Source organism: Schistocerca serialis, chromosome 8, assembly GCF_023864345.2.
Source record: "Schistocerca serialis cubense isolate TAMUIC-IGC-003099 chromosome 8, iqSchSeri2.2, whole genome shotgun sequence".
NCBI lineage: Eukaryota > Metazoa > Arthropoda > Insecta > Orthoptera > Acrididae > Schistocerca > Schistocerca serialis.
The window spans coordinates 187,123,005-187,137,730 of NC_064645.1; the positions used below are offsets into that span (position 1 = coordinate 187,123,005).

Sequence of the window (14,726 nt, forward strand, 5' to 3'; positions counted from 1 at the left end):
CGATGAAAGTGAGTGTTAAAAATAAGAGACGCTGTCATGAAAAGCATCTGATACTGACAGCAAGCATTGGGTGTCAGACGGAGATCAGGCAGTGGCTTGCCTTTTCAACTCGGTAGCGAAGTATGAGAGCTACTCTTTTTAAACCTCTAGTTGTTCGCGAAATGGATACCACTGTGAAAATCACGTATGTTTTATCTGAAACATATAGCTACGCCTTCCAGCGACTTCTCAGTAGCTGCTCCGACTGAGCTTTCCAGTACCATCGTCATAGAAGGCTGTGCTATCCCTCAATTTCCATAAACCGGTTTGCAGCTCACCGTCTGTACCAATATGATGTCGTCGTAGCCAGTGGCTCATGTGAACGAAGAGATGAAAATCAGAAGGAGTCAAGTTGTAGCAGTTCTGAAACGAATACCGTGAAGTGTTTCCTTCAATTTAGAAATCGAGTTGAACTTACGTGGGCTTAAGTCAGGGGAGTGCAGTAGGTGGTATAGATAGCACTTAGCAACCCCATCAGTCAAACAAATCAATAACAGCTTGCACTGTACGTGCTTGAGCATTGTCCTGCTAAATGTTGGACAGGTCCTGCAGAAAGTGTCATCACTTCAGTTTCTATGCTATTAATTTTTGGAACAAAACCTACGACCAGCTTAGAGGTCAGTAAAACTTTGAAACACGTATCTATTTTGTACGAGCTGTAAATGAACAGTTGCCACTATTAAAGCTCCACCCTTCGTATATGTAAAACGTCAGGTAATAAGTCTTCGTCAACGGTTTACAAGCAGGATTCTAAGTGTATCCAAAGACCTCTGTTTCACAATTCGTCTCGATTTTTCATAGTTGTTGGCAACTAACAGAAACTGTAAATAAGATTACCTAGAGTGGACTAGGATTCTTTCGGAGAAAAATAACACATCGACTGGAGGAAAGCGTAAGTAAAACTTTGGTATTTATGGAAATGCACTGACACTTGTACGTATGTATTTTTAAATAGTAAACCGTCATTTAACTGTGTATCACTGTATTTATCTTCTGTACTATACAGATTTCTGCTTTTATGCCATTATTGCACTCGGTAATGACATAAAAGTTGAAATCTGGATAGTACAAAAGATAAATACAGGAATTACACAGTGAAATGGTGGTTTATTCTTCCAAAAAATATTTCATAATGTGACTCAGTATCATCGAAAACTTTTATAGGTTATTTCTCAAAAGCTGTTCCGTCTGTTTGACGTAAAGCATGCAGATGTGATGAAAACAGGTTGGTCTTTATGAACTTAATCTACTGTCGCAAATACATCTTTCTGTGACCTTGATTGTAGTAGTTTCATTTTCCTTACGGAATTCGCCTCAGTTGTTACGACCGCTGAGGCACTACAACGTATAGGAGTTTGCCCCAGAGGAAGTGGGTTCGTATCCATATGGTGTATTTACCTGCTCTCAATTCTCCTATCCTTGAAAATACACATAAAAGCAAAAAGCCGGCCTTGTTCTTTTCGACTATAAACTATTGCGCTGATTTGACGATGAACGCAATAACCAACCAAACGTTCGTTGGTGAGGTTTTAGAACGTTGCATCGAACAAACTTTCCAATGTTTCAATTGATCACCTACTCGACGACTGAACATGATCATGTTAACTGTTGCTAGATGTCCGATTAGCAAGACGATAATTGTCGTGGCGGAACGGATGGTACAGGCACCGAACAGCGGTATCCCTCAACACTAGCACCTGGATATAGGACACTGTATTCAAAGGTGACAACAACGGCAGGATGGAGGGGGAGGAGCAGTTTGCCGACCACGAATGCACAGATTAACTCTTCTTACTATTGCTGCGTTGTCCTGCGTATATCATGGGACTTCACCACGAAACGTGCCAGGCTCCATGACCTCGAGTTTATGATGTGGCTGTTGATTAAATTGTCAATTGCGAGAATTTTTGCTGCCACTCTGATAATGCTTTCCCAGAAAGAAAAAGAAATTGTGGCTACCTGGTGGTTTTGTAATCTATGGCGTCACCTATATTCCGAAGTACTTTGCTAACAAAGTAGTTTCTGCTCTCGAACGGAATGTCACAACCATCGTGAGATGTCGGTTCTCCTGAACTGTAAACGGGAGAGTAACATTGCTATGAAAGAGCGAGGTGACGTTTACGACAGTGGCGTCGCGTTCGGGTAGCGCGCGGTTCAGTTCACTGTCCAGGCATGCAGAGTTGACTTTTGCTTTATTTCGCTACATCGTTTCTGATAAGTGCTAGATTAGCTTGACTGGAAAGAACACGGCCAGATTTCTCTCCCATCTCCGTCTAATCCCATTTGCGTTCTGTCTCTACGGAGCTTTCGTTGGCGCTGCGGTAAATCATAAACTTTCTTCGGACGTAGAAGATGAACTGTTTTTCGGACCATTCGCTTTTTTTTTCGACGGATCTCGCTGCTGCATAACTTGATCACTTACTTCACTTTTGCTGCTCGAGAAATAAAATTTCAGCATCAGGAATGATCTTTTAATTTATTACTTCTTTACTGCTAACACTATTTGCTGCAAAGCTCGCATTATCCAGTATACAAATCAGTGTGACCTTCCCGTGAAATTACGTCATTGTACGACACGTATTTTAGGAGACATAGCGCCATAGACATTCTACGCTCGAAAACTAACTCCTGATTAGAATGGTGAGCAGTTAAACTTCAACATCATGCATGACGTCCGAATTTATTTCTTACTAACGCTATTCACAACACGCTTTGCTGACGATTTCTACACGTGTCACTGAATGTACCAGGAAAATAATACCGCTGCACGAGACATTGCGTGAAAAAGTTGCTTTAGCTTAAAATGAAGCGCGAAGTAGCCAGGCTGTATTCATCTAGTGTTTCATTATGAGAGTACTTGACTATTTTCAACAAACTTTAAGCATCATTTCCAACATTTCCTAAACTTTTCTCGCTTGTAGTTAAAATACAAATATTTAAGTTATTAACTCTTTTGTAAAGTAAACAGACGTTTGAAACTTTTTTTATATATGTGTGTTCGATGCTATGGAGAATCGTGTGTTTGCTGGTTACGCAGAAATGGTTTCGTCACAGCCTAGATGTTTGTTTCCGAAATAAATGTTGATCCAGGAGCGGAATATGCGCCGATTTTAAATTTCTTAGCTACATCTACATCTATATCTACATCCATACTCCGCAAGCCACCTGACGGTGTGTGGCGGACGGTACCTTGAGTACCTCTATCGGTTCTCCCTTCTATTTCAGTCGCGCGTTGTTCGTTGAAAGAAAGATTGTCGGTATGCCTCTGTGTGGGCTCTAATCTCTCTGATTTTATCCTAATGGTCTCTTCGCTAGATATAAGTAGGAGGGAGCAATATATTGCTTGACTCCTCGGTGAAGGTATGTTCTCGAAACTTCAACAAAAGCCCATACCGAGCTGCTGAGCGTCTCTCCTGCAGAGTCTTCCATCTCCGTAACGCTTTCGCGATTACTAAGTGGTCCTGCAATGAAGCGCGCTGCTCTCCGATGGATCTTCTCTCTCTCTCTTCTACCAACCATATCTGGTACGGATCCCACACTGGTGAGCAACATTCAAGCAGTGGGCAAACAAGTGTACTGTAACCTACTTCCTTTGTTTTCGGATTGCATTTCCTTAGGACTCTTCCAACGAATCTCAGTCTGGCATCTGCTTTACCGACGATCAACTTTATATGATCATTCCATTTTAATCACTCCAAATGCCTACTCACAGATAATTTATGGAATTAACTGCTTCCAGTTGCTGACCTGCTATATTGTAGCTAAATGATAAAGGATCTTTCTTTCTATGTATTCGCAGCACATTACACTTGTCTACACTGAGATTCAATTGCCATTCCCTGCACCATGCGTCAATTCGTTGCAGATCCTCCTGCATTTCAGTACAATTTTCCATTGTTAAAACTTCTCAATATACCGTAGCATCATCCGCAAAAAGCCTCAGTGAACTTCCGATGTTATCCAGAAGGTCATTTATATACATTGTGAATAGCAACGGTCCTACGACACTCCCCTGCGGCACACCTAAAATCGCTCTTACTTCGGAAGACTTCTCTCCATTGAGAATGACATGCTGCGTTCTGCTATCTAGGAACTCTTCAATCCAATCACACAATTTGTCTGATAGTTCGTATGCTCTTACTTTGTTCATTAAACGACTGTGGGGAACTGTATCGAATAAAACTGCTGTTTAAAACTGTGCCGGACTGAGACACGAAATCGGATCTTTGACTTACGCCTGCTGAGCTATCTGTGCCTGAGGGTCGTTCGTGACTCGCGTCTGTAGCTCAGTCGGCAACACCACTGCTCGTGGAAGGCATGGCCTCAGGTTCGAGCACCTGTCCGGCACACAGTTTCAGTCACTCAGGAAGTTACAAACCACCGCACACTCCGACGCAGAGTTCAAGGTACATTCTGGAGCCTCCTACTGTCGTACTTTATGGCTGTTTCAGATTTCTCGAGCATGACTGTACAAAAGGGGACGGTAAATTAGAAATACTCCGACTCGCGTGCACACAGCTGCTCCGCACTGCTCGACCACCCACGCTCACCTCGCGGCGCCGATCTTCCGCGGACTGACAGCTACCGGCAAGACGCCGCAGCAGCTGGTGCGCCTCATGCGTGGCTGGTGCTAGCGGCGATAAATAAGCACCTCGTCTCGGCGGGCAGCGGAGCGCGCACGCACATCCTGCGACGACATATGCCTTGCCTTGTCTCGCCTTGCCCCTGCCCTCGGAAGGAAGACGCCCGGCCAGCTCCTTGCCGTTCCCCTCAGTAAGCCGCGCCCCTAGCGTCGCGGTGTCCGAGGCGCCGGCGTCTCGGTCGGGCAAGCGTCGCCGCTCGCCTGTCTGGCTGGTTTTCTCACGGCGCCTCTAGACGCCGCGGCATGCCTTTACCTGCCACGCGCGGCCGCTCCCAGAGCGTGTGAACCCGAGGAGGCTTTTGTCTACCGTTATCTAGGCCGGACGAGCCACGGGCCGTTGAGTGCGCCTCCTTGGAAGGTCGCAGATGGGCGGATAGCGCGCGCATTCCGCTTGTGGCTCATTATGTTTGGTATAAGGCGACTGACGTCTTTGAACGTGAAGGTGAACTGCCGGACCAAGTCAGTGGAATAAACGGAGTAGTGGGCCTACTCTACAGCTTGAGGGAAAAACCGAACAAAAAACCAAAGTAACGACGACTAGCAGAAATGAGATTAGTGAGAAACCTGTGGTCACAATTGGGGAACGCGGAGTGGACGAAACGAAGGAACAAATCTTTGAGAACGTTCGTTTGGAGTACAGTGTCCGGGTGGTAGTAAATAGTGCTCACGAAGAGGGGAACATGGAGAGAACACAACAAGAAGAAAGCGTAATGTACACTGCTGGCCATTAACATTGCTACACCACGAAGATGACGTGCTACAGACGGGAAATTTAACCGACAGGAAGAAGATGCTGTGATATGCAAACGATTAGCTTTTCAGAGCATTCACACAAGGTTGGCGCCAGTGGCGACACTTACAACGTGCTGACATGAGGAAAGTTTCCAACCGATTTCTCATACACAAATAGCAGTTGACCGGCGTTGCCTGGTGAAACGTTGTTGTGATGCCTCGTTTAAGGAGGAGAAATGCGTACCATCACGTTTATGACTTTGATAAAGGTCGGATTGTAGCCTATCGCGACTGCGGTTTATCGTATCGCGACATTGCTGCTCACGTTGGTCGAGATCCAATGACTGTTAGTAGAATATGGAATCGGTGGGTTCAGGAGGGTAATACGGAACGCCGTGATGGATCCCAATGGCTTCGTATCACTAGCACTGGAAATTACAGGCATCTTACCCGGATGGCTGTGATGGATCGTGCAGCCACGTCTCGATCCCTGAGTCAACAGATGGGCCAGCACATTCTCCAGATCTCTCACCAATTGAAAACGTCTGGTCAATGGTGGCCGAGCAATTGGCTCGTCACAATACGCCAGTCACTACTCTTGACGAACTGTGGTATCGTGTTAAAGCTGCATGGGCAGCTGTACCTGTACACGCCATCCAAGCTCTGTTTGACTCAATGTCCAGGCGCATCAAGGCCGTTATTACGGTCAGAGGTGGTTGTTCTGGGTACTGATTTCTCAGGATCTGTGCACCCAAATTGCGTGAAAATGTAATAACATGTTAGTTCTACCCGTTTATCATCAGCATTTCTTCTTGGTGTAGCAATTTTAATGGCCAGTAGTGTATATATCTGAAATCGTCAGCCTTGGCGCGATCTGCTCAGCACTTTTTTTTAAATTTTTTTTATGACCGGTTTCCACAGAACCTTGCTGTCATAAGGGGACATGTGTTAAGACGTCACGGAACGTGTTCCGTGGTACTCGAGGCTGCTACAGACGGTATTAAGCACCAGAGGGTATTAAGCACTGGGGAATACAGAGACTGCAATATATTTAACAAACAACTCAGGGTGTTCGGTGTAAGTTCTACTCCGAGGTGACGAAGTTGATACAGGAGAAGAATTCCTGTCCGGCCGCATCAAGTCAGTCAAAAGATTGATACACAAACACACAAACACGCGCGTGCTCGCACACACACACACACACACACACACACACACACACACACACACAGACAAGCGATTCAAACGCCTTAAAAGGTCGCCTGTACGTCATGCTGAGTTTTCCATAACAGGTATATTCGCTGTTTGGAACCTACACAAAAGCATTAAAAGCAATATGACATCGACACCACATAATGTAGTTGCATTTATTCGACGCCTCTGCGGCTATGCTTGCATCAGTAGGCTGCAAAACTCTCCGATGTGCATGGCGGAGACCGCTTGCCAGTGGTTCATCTGTATGACTTCTGTCCCTTCCATTCTCGTATGGAGCGCTGTAAAAATTATTCCCTTAACATCTCTCTGCGCGCTACATTAATCTAATCTTTGCGATTCCTTCGACAACGATTATTCAGTGCTCCCAGATCCCTCACTTAATACTGGATCTCGATACCTTGTAAATAGACTTCCGACAGGGACAACTGGCGTCTTCCTTCAAGCATTCGCCAGCTTAGGTTTCCATCATCTCCATGAAGTTCTCCCTTTATCAAATACGTAAACCTGTGACATGCGTACTACCCTATTCTGTACACGTTCAGTATCAGCCGCTGGATCCCGTTACTTGGACAATATCTAGGGCATGTCAAACAAATGTTTTGTAAACAATCAGCTTTGTATTTTACTGATGTTCTAACAATGAACCGAAGGCTGTCACGTATTGTATCTGCGGCTTCGATCATAGCATTTTATACCCCTGCAAACTGGTACACTCAGATATTTGTCTGTTTCCAATAGTGAATTACTGGTACTACAATCATAGAATGCTAACTTTCCTCTCTTTTCTTTGAAGTGCACAGTATTAAGCTGCCAATATTCGCATCAGTTCGAAATCTTATCAAAGTCTGACTGAATCTCTGTCTAACGTTTTTCACACAATTATTTGCTATAGATGTCTACATCCCCTGAAAAAAGTCTGAAATTACAATTATTTGTCATGTCATTAATAGTCCAGTCTAGCGCTTCGAACGGTGTTTTAACCCTTTGACGTGCTTAACGAAACAAGCAGTTCTGGTTGGAAGGTCATCGCTAAACCACGGAGGAAAATTGGCATTTACAGTATTCCAGGACAGTAAAGTGCGGGCAACATCATTAATTTATACCCATATAAATAAGTGAATTAGATGCACCTTCTCAATATATAGGATGCCCTTTCACCCTAAGGACAGCAGCGATGCGTCGTGAAATAGACTCTACCAGACAGTGAATGCGTTCAGAAGCCACGCTGATTTATAACCGATCAACTATCTACCTAAACTCACTGTTTCCGTCATCATCACCAACACAGTCAGCTTCTCTTTCAGGGATTAAGAGTCGCGACTGTTCCGTTCTTCGTGAGGCAGCCATACTCACGCCGTCTCTTTGGAGCCTTAAAATACTTATTTATCCGTATGGTACATATTTTGTGGCCTCATTCTTTTCACATGGCCCTTCCACTTAACTCTATATTCCCCTGTTTCTACTGTATCCAAGGCTTATTTTGCGCCATTTTCCACTAATGAATTTGCAGAAAGTCACCTGCAGCTGCAAATTTAGCTGCGGAAGGAAGCTGACGACGGAGCACACGGACGGACCAAGAAACACAATAAGAGTGTCTATCAGATGATGTCAAAACATTGAAAAGACGAATGACACAGCAAGATTACCTTAGTAGGGGGAATCATTTCTTCCTGCAGCATTAAAGTGATGTAGTCGTCTAAAGCTTTCGTGTGAAGTGTCGCTGCGTTATCGTACTGGTGTAGCACCCGAGAGAGGTGGGGTGCTCAAGTCCTCGTCTAGCCAATCGTATGTAGATTTTCTGAACCTCTGTTAAAGCACTACTGCCAAATGTCAGAACTGTTCGTTCAAATTGCTGCTGTCTGCTTCCTGCCCCGTATTAGTCCAATATGTCTCCGTATTGATTATCCAGTTGTCGAAGGGACGGTAAGAGTCAACCTTCAATTGTTTTTCTGATGACTACAGGTGTTGCGTTGCCTTACTTTAATGAACAAAAACTAAACAAATGGCCCAAGTTAAGGCTCATTAAATGATGTAAAGTGGTCACCAATTGCCTGTCACGGAGAACGCCTGTCCTAAGGCCTCACGACATCACTTGCCACACGAGCAGTGACGCGCGCCCATCAGATTTAACACAGCTCTTCCGACCACTCGTGTTTCGCTGACAATTTTCTGCGTTAATTAGAGTACTTAAAGAGGAGCCGTCGGAAAAGAGAGCCAGGCTTTTTGCAATCAGGAAGTGAGTCGTTCAGTGAATAAATTAACTTGCGACAAGACACAGACTCAGACTGAGAGATGCACAGACACACTGCCTATGGCGCAGTCACATTTTATTCTTCAGTGGCCCTTCAGTCACAATCTTATCTCTTCTCCGCTCCATATTCAACAGACACAACTTCAGCAAGAAATAATATTTCTTTAAAGCATAAGATAAAGACATTTAGATCGTATTCAGTTGGATTTACAGATTTAAAATGTGAGAGCTAAGGCTTCAATCAACAACTCAATTTTTATTCTCCTTTAATTAATTCCTAACGCTTCTCAACTGCCAGTACTTGTATTTTATGTCCTCATTCTAATCCATTCCAGGTAGAATGAAATGAACAACTTTCTCTCCAAAGGGATGATACTTCTCTGGAATAAATTCAGTTTTCTGTCCTGTTCATATATGCTCCATATTTCTTGTCTGTTCGACACGCTGAAAGATGATATCATTACATAAACCATAACTAAATCATAGGACTGCAGCTGAAAACAATTACCAATTTATTCTAGACCTGACTGTTATACACATACGACCGAAACACGTTGAGGTTGCCATTTTAGCCTTGTGTTATTTGTTCTCCAAAGACTTAGGTCGAAAATCACTGCAGACAGATCGTTAGCTCGTAAATTCACAGGATATTTACATAATATGTCTCGCTGGTACTTTTCCACCTTTATTTGCTTCAGTCATATGCACATCGCAGCCACAGTTTCTGCAATGCCGAAAACAATCATAGAGATATCACATCAAAACATGCACTAAAATTTAAATCAGTTATTATTTTAATTAATTGTAGACGGTAGATTAGACCGCCAACGGCCTTCCCGCAGTGGTAACACCGGTTCCCGTCGGATCACCGAAGTTAAGCGCTGTCGGGCTGGGCTAGCACTTGGATGGGTGACCATTCGGTCTGCCGAGCGTTGTTGGTAAGCGGGGTGCACTCAGCCCTAGTGAGGCAAACTGAGGAGCTACTTGATTGATAAGTAGCGGCTCCGGTTTCGGAAACTGACGTACGGCCGGGACAGCGGTGTGCTGACCACATCCCCCTCCAAATCCGCATCCAGTGACGCCTGTGGGCTAAGGATGACGCGGCGGCCGGTCGGTACCTTTGGGCCTTCATGGCCTGTTCGGGAGGAGTTTAGTTTAGTTTCTAGATTAGACCAGTATTATTAAAGGGACAGAAATGTGGAGAATAGATAAGTGTAAATAGAGGAAGATAAAGGTTTTTGAAAATAAAATCATGCAAAAATATTTGGACTAATTTGTGAGGGAAGAGAATGGCGAATAAGAAAGAACAGAGAGCGCAGGGAGATACGTAACGAACGAGATGATGCGGAAGCCAAGACAAGGAGACTGAGACGATGTGGCCACGTCAGTGAAGCAGGGAGTGATCGAGATTGAGAGAAGCGTCAGAAAAGAAACTAGAAGGGCGAGGACTTTTAAGTAGGCCGAAAATAAGATGAAGAGACCAGGTGACCAAGGACCCTCAGATGCTTGGGGCAAGCGAAGAATATGCCAAGAACAGAGCGCTCAGATGTAGGATACTTGAAGAGGCCAAAAACCGACTGTTTTTTTGCGGGGCCAGAAGAGATGTTACGGCAGTTATGACACCGAATGGGGACTTTGCGAGATAGCTCACTAAGTTAACTTAAACTTGCCTGTTAATGGGCGTGGCAAGACGGAGAATTCATATTATCCGATAGCGAAAATGAATCAGAAAGCTGCATGTGATTCATGGTACCATATGGCTTAAAACTGAGTACTCTAAGATCTGTCAAAAACACGAATGTGGTACTTCGTGCGACAGTCGATCACTTGTAAAAGGAGATATAAAACTACGTGTAAAGTTTCCGACTGCCGCGTGGCGTCTCATTTACGCCTTCACTGTTAATTGCGAAATAGCGGTAGCTCCTTCTCCATTAAGTCGAGAGGTAAGAGGGGGTTCCTCTTCCACGTAGAGACCAAACAGGTAAGCCAGAGCGGAGAAACAAAATTAAAGAAAGAAGAAGAACACGAGTTCAACGAGGTCGATTGGAGCGGAGGCGGAGGATGCGACTGGAAAATGAAGTTGAATAAATGGCGACGTGAAATAATTAAGGCGTCTGTGCGCAGCCGCCGCACGGTAGCTTAATCGTTTCGTTAATTAAGTCCGGAAGACATTCCGCGGTCCCTTTTTCTGGTCGCAGCACACCGCAGCGCACTTAATCATGCGGCTCATTCTTTTTCGGTCGCTCCCACGCGAAGTCCCGCTTAACTTCACGCGTGCCCAGCTACGGCACGTAGTGTGACGCAATTAGCGATAAAGATTGATTGCATTCAACCAATTACTGCCGTGTGCATTTACACATCGACCTCTGGTTCCTCGAGACTTCAGGTGAGGATCACGGAATAATTCCCGAAGAACACTTGCTATTAAATATTTCCAGGCGCACTTATTTGAGAACGTGTCGACGCTGAATGACAGTAATTACACGTTATTAATTCTAACAGAGTCGGTCAGACTGTTGCAACCCAGTATTTCTTGAAAAAATCGTTTCCTCGCTCGGAAGAGACTCTACGACCCTAAGCGTACTGCTGATGTGTTAAAGCGTACGGCGGAGGAAGCGAATTGAAGTCGTAATACCATGATTCTTGGATTTTCTGTGGTTTTAAGTCACTTCCGACGAATAGTCGTATAATTCCGTCAAAAACACGATTTCTCATTCCAGCAACAATTTTGTCCCTCTGAGCTAATATTTCGCCACTAATTAACTAGATATCCACAGCACTTCCAACTGTAAGCCACTATTCTTAACTTCTACTGAAATAGCCATTGCTTTTATTGACCATTTCATACGTCCCCTTGTCCTAGCATTATACCGAAATAGCCTTTGCAAATTCATAAGCTTTTTTCTGTCGTATACATAAATTCATCCAGTTGAAACTTAAAAACCTAAATAAATTATAACACGAATTTCTCACCAACGATAATTCGTTAAAGAAGGGCAGTGAATATTTAGCTCTGCATCTTTCTTTAACAAACTAGTTTCTAAATAAACAAAATAAAATTAAAAAAAAAGACACTAACACACAGTGCGGGCTTTCACGACCGGATGTCACAGTTGCTAATAAGTCTTCCAGGTGGTATGGGCATGGTCGAAGAAAATCTTCGGTTCCTGAAGTTTCGTCTAGTGTCGTGCTGGACGTTTTTGGATATGCTCCTGGATACTAAGACGTAGAGTCGCCAGGAGCACCTCCAAAGACGTCCAACGCAACTCTAGACGAAACTTCATTCTTCCATACAGCCTGGAACACTCATCAGCAACTAACTCACAAGTTGCTACGCGTCCGGTAAAAACCCATCATTTTCTGGGTGATCACAAAATTTTTCCAGGACATATATTGTCACCAATCCATGTCACTTTTTCAGAAGATTTCATTAGGAAACACAGCAATAAATCAGTGGTAATGGAATGAAACAATTGACCAGTTTCAGTTTCAAACTGAGCGATGTCCAGTTCTCGTGCGGGCCAACAGCTGGAATATCTATAACATTTTGAGTACTGATATTTAAAAAATACAGGGTATCCGTGAAGTCCCGTTACCATCTCATACAATCATAACCTGGGAACTATTAGAGAAACGTGGTCTATTGCAAAACTCTTAACAGCTCTCAAAGTATTTCCCCTTTGTCGCAAATTTTACTTGGGAGTGCATCAAAATGACGAGAGAGCAGGAGAAGGAAAACGCGTCATCTGGTTGCAGAATTCAAATCTGTGATAACATTACTGCAGTGTTACTGAATCCTATATGGGATTGCACCACCGGTATAAACAAGCATTATGAGGTGCATCAAAATATTTAACGATGCCGTCTCAGAGACTTTCCTGGAAGTGGACATCCACCTGTGTCTCAACCACATTTTGACAGTGCAAGTTGTATTTCAGTGCTGCTCCCAGAAGTCGATTCTTCGCCCATCATGCGAATTGCAGGAAGTAAGATCAACTGTCCATAAAGTGTTATATAGGGGTTCCACCTTTTTGCGTGCAAAGTGCAAATGGTCCAAATACTGCAACCAAACGACCGTCCCTTGCGGTAACGCATTCGCGTGCTCCATGCTGGCCACCATCGATTCTGGCAATGAATACCTAAAAAATGCCTGTTTCAGATGTAGCAACATTCCACGTTTCTAGACAAGTGACTTGCCACAACATTACGACTGGGCTCCAGAACACCACGCATCGCACATGAACATATGCGTGATACCCAGAAGCTTAATGTTTGGTGTGGCCTAATGCTCAATGGGGTGAGTTTTCATCGCAGAGGAAACCACAACGGGAAATGTTTACTTGAACATATTCGAACAATTCCTGCTATCACCGATGGAAGAGCTGCATCCATCAGCCAAGGCATTTCAGCATGATGCTGGAAGGTCATTTACCCTCACTATGGGTGTTTGAATGTGCAGGGTGCTCAGAAATACACATTTCCTGAGAGGTGGATGGGTCTTGATGGTCCAGATGAATGGCCCTGCGCACTCCAGGTTCCACACGATTAGGCTTCTTTTTGTAAGGTTACATCAAGGATCCCGACTACACATTAAGTCAATGACATTGCCACCGTTCGAGCACGAATCAATGAAGCAATCGGAACTATTGATGCTGCAGTACTGATCCGCATACAGGCAGAATTCTAATATCACTTTGATCTTCTGCAAGCGAAGAGTTAGTCTCTCGTTGAAATTCTGACATGGCCGAAATAAAACAATGAATGCTGCTAAACTATGCTCTGTCTGTAATAGGATTTCAAGTTACGATGTTTGGAAATGACAGCGGGACGTTATGGACATCCTATATTAAAATATTGCGGCTGGATTTCTGCAGAAACAGTTAATTAATTTGTGTGTGCAATTTAATCACTGTACGATCGTGAGCACAAGAAGCAAATCCAGAGAAACGTACCATTACATTCCTGTCTTCCCTGTTCTGTGATGCAGTTTGTCGAGAGTACGACAGGAACTAGAAATGTAAAGCCACACAGCAGGGAATTTTTAGACGCTTAAGCAACTGAATAAGAGATAGTCGCTGTGTTGAAGAGATAGCCACATCCGATGCTACGTTTAGTGCAACATTTCGGAGCGTCAGGTGACTGGGACTTCGCTACAGCTGCTATAGGCAGCGGTCGTGAGATACTAGCGCTGGATAGGCGAGACACACTTTAGTAGGGCAGTCCGGTAGCAAGTGCCATGAAAGGAAGACACTTGAACTCTGAGGTCGTGGCGGGAATATGCATCCCACATGCTCCCGTGCTGGAGTGTGTGAATGGAATAAATATCAGAGTTTCGTGACTCACACTAATGATGGTAACATATCTCAAAGCATGTAACATCAGTTTCTCCAAGGCATTTCTGTAATGTTAATCATTTTTATATTGTCATGTATCAAAAACACTTATTCTCTCTTGGAGTTCCAGTTTTGTGTGTGTGTTTGTGTGTGTGTGTGTGTGTGTGTGTGTGTGTGTGTGTGTGTTTCCCAACTACTTTCCTCCGTAACTCTGGTAAGTATGGAGCACTTTCAACCAAACTCAGTACTCATATCACTTAGTAGAAAGACACAATTATTGTGGCGGTAATACAGCACTAGCATCTTTATTTGTGGGAAAGGAATGGGAATGTGGTGTCGGATAAGCATAACTGTAATGCCAGGAGAAATTTCAATCAGGCAGTACACGAGTACTGATAGATAGAAAAAAAATGCTATTGGGGTAAGCCATCCTAATATCCCTAAAAATGAGTTGGTAGTGTGAATGGTTGTCATGAAAAATAATGGTATACTTACGATTTTGATGTAGAATCCT

General features: G+C 43.9%; 1 protein-coding gene and 1 pseudogene across 1 annotated transcript in view; one reads left to right on the forward strand and one right to left on the reverse strand.

The window, feature by feature from the left end:
* Window positions 1-14,726, reverse strand: part of LOC126416244 (zinc finger and SCAN domain-containing protein 22-like) — a 768,818-nt gene that overhangs the window by 195,279 nt on the left and 558,813 nt on the right. The gene's annotated exons all lie outside the window — the stretch shown is intronic.
* LOC126417284 (5S ribosomal RNA) lies at window positions 9,703-9,820 on the forward strand (annotated as a pseudogene).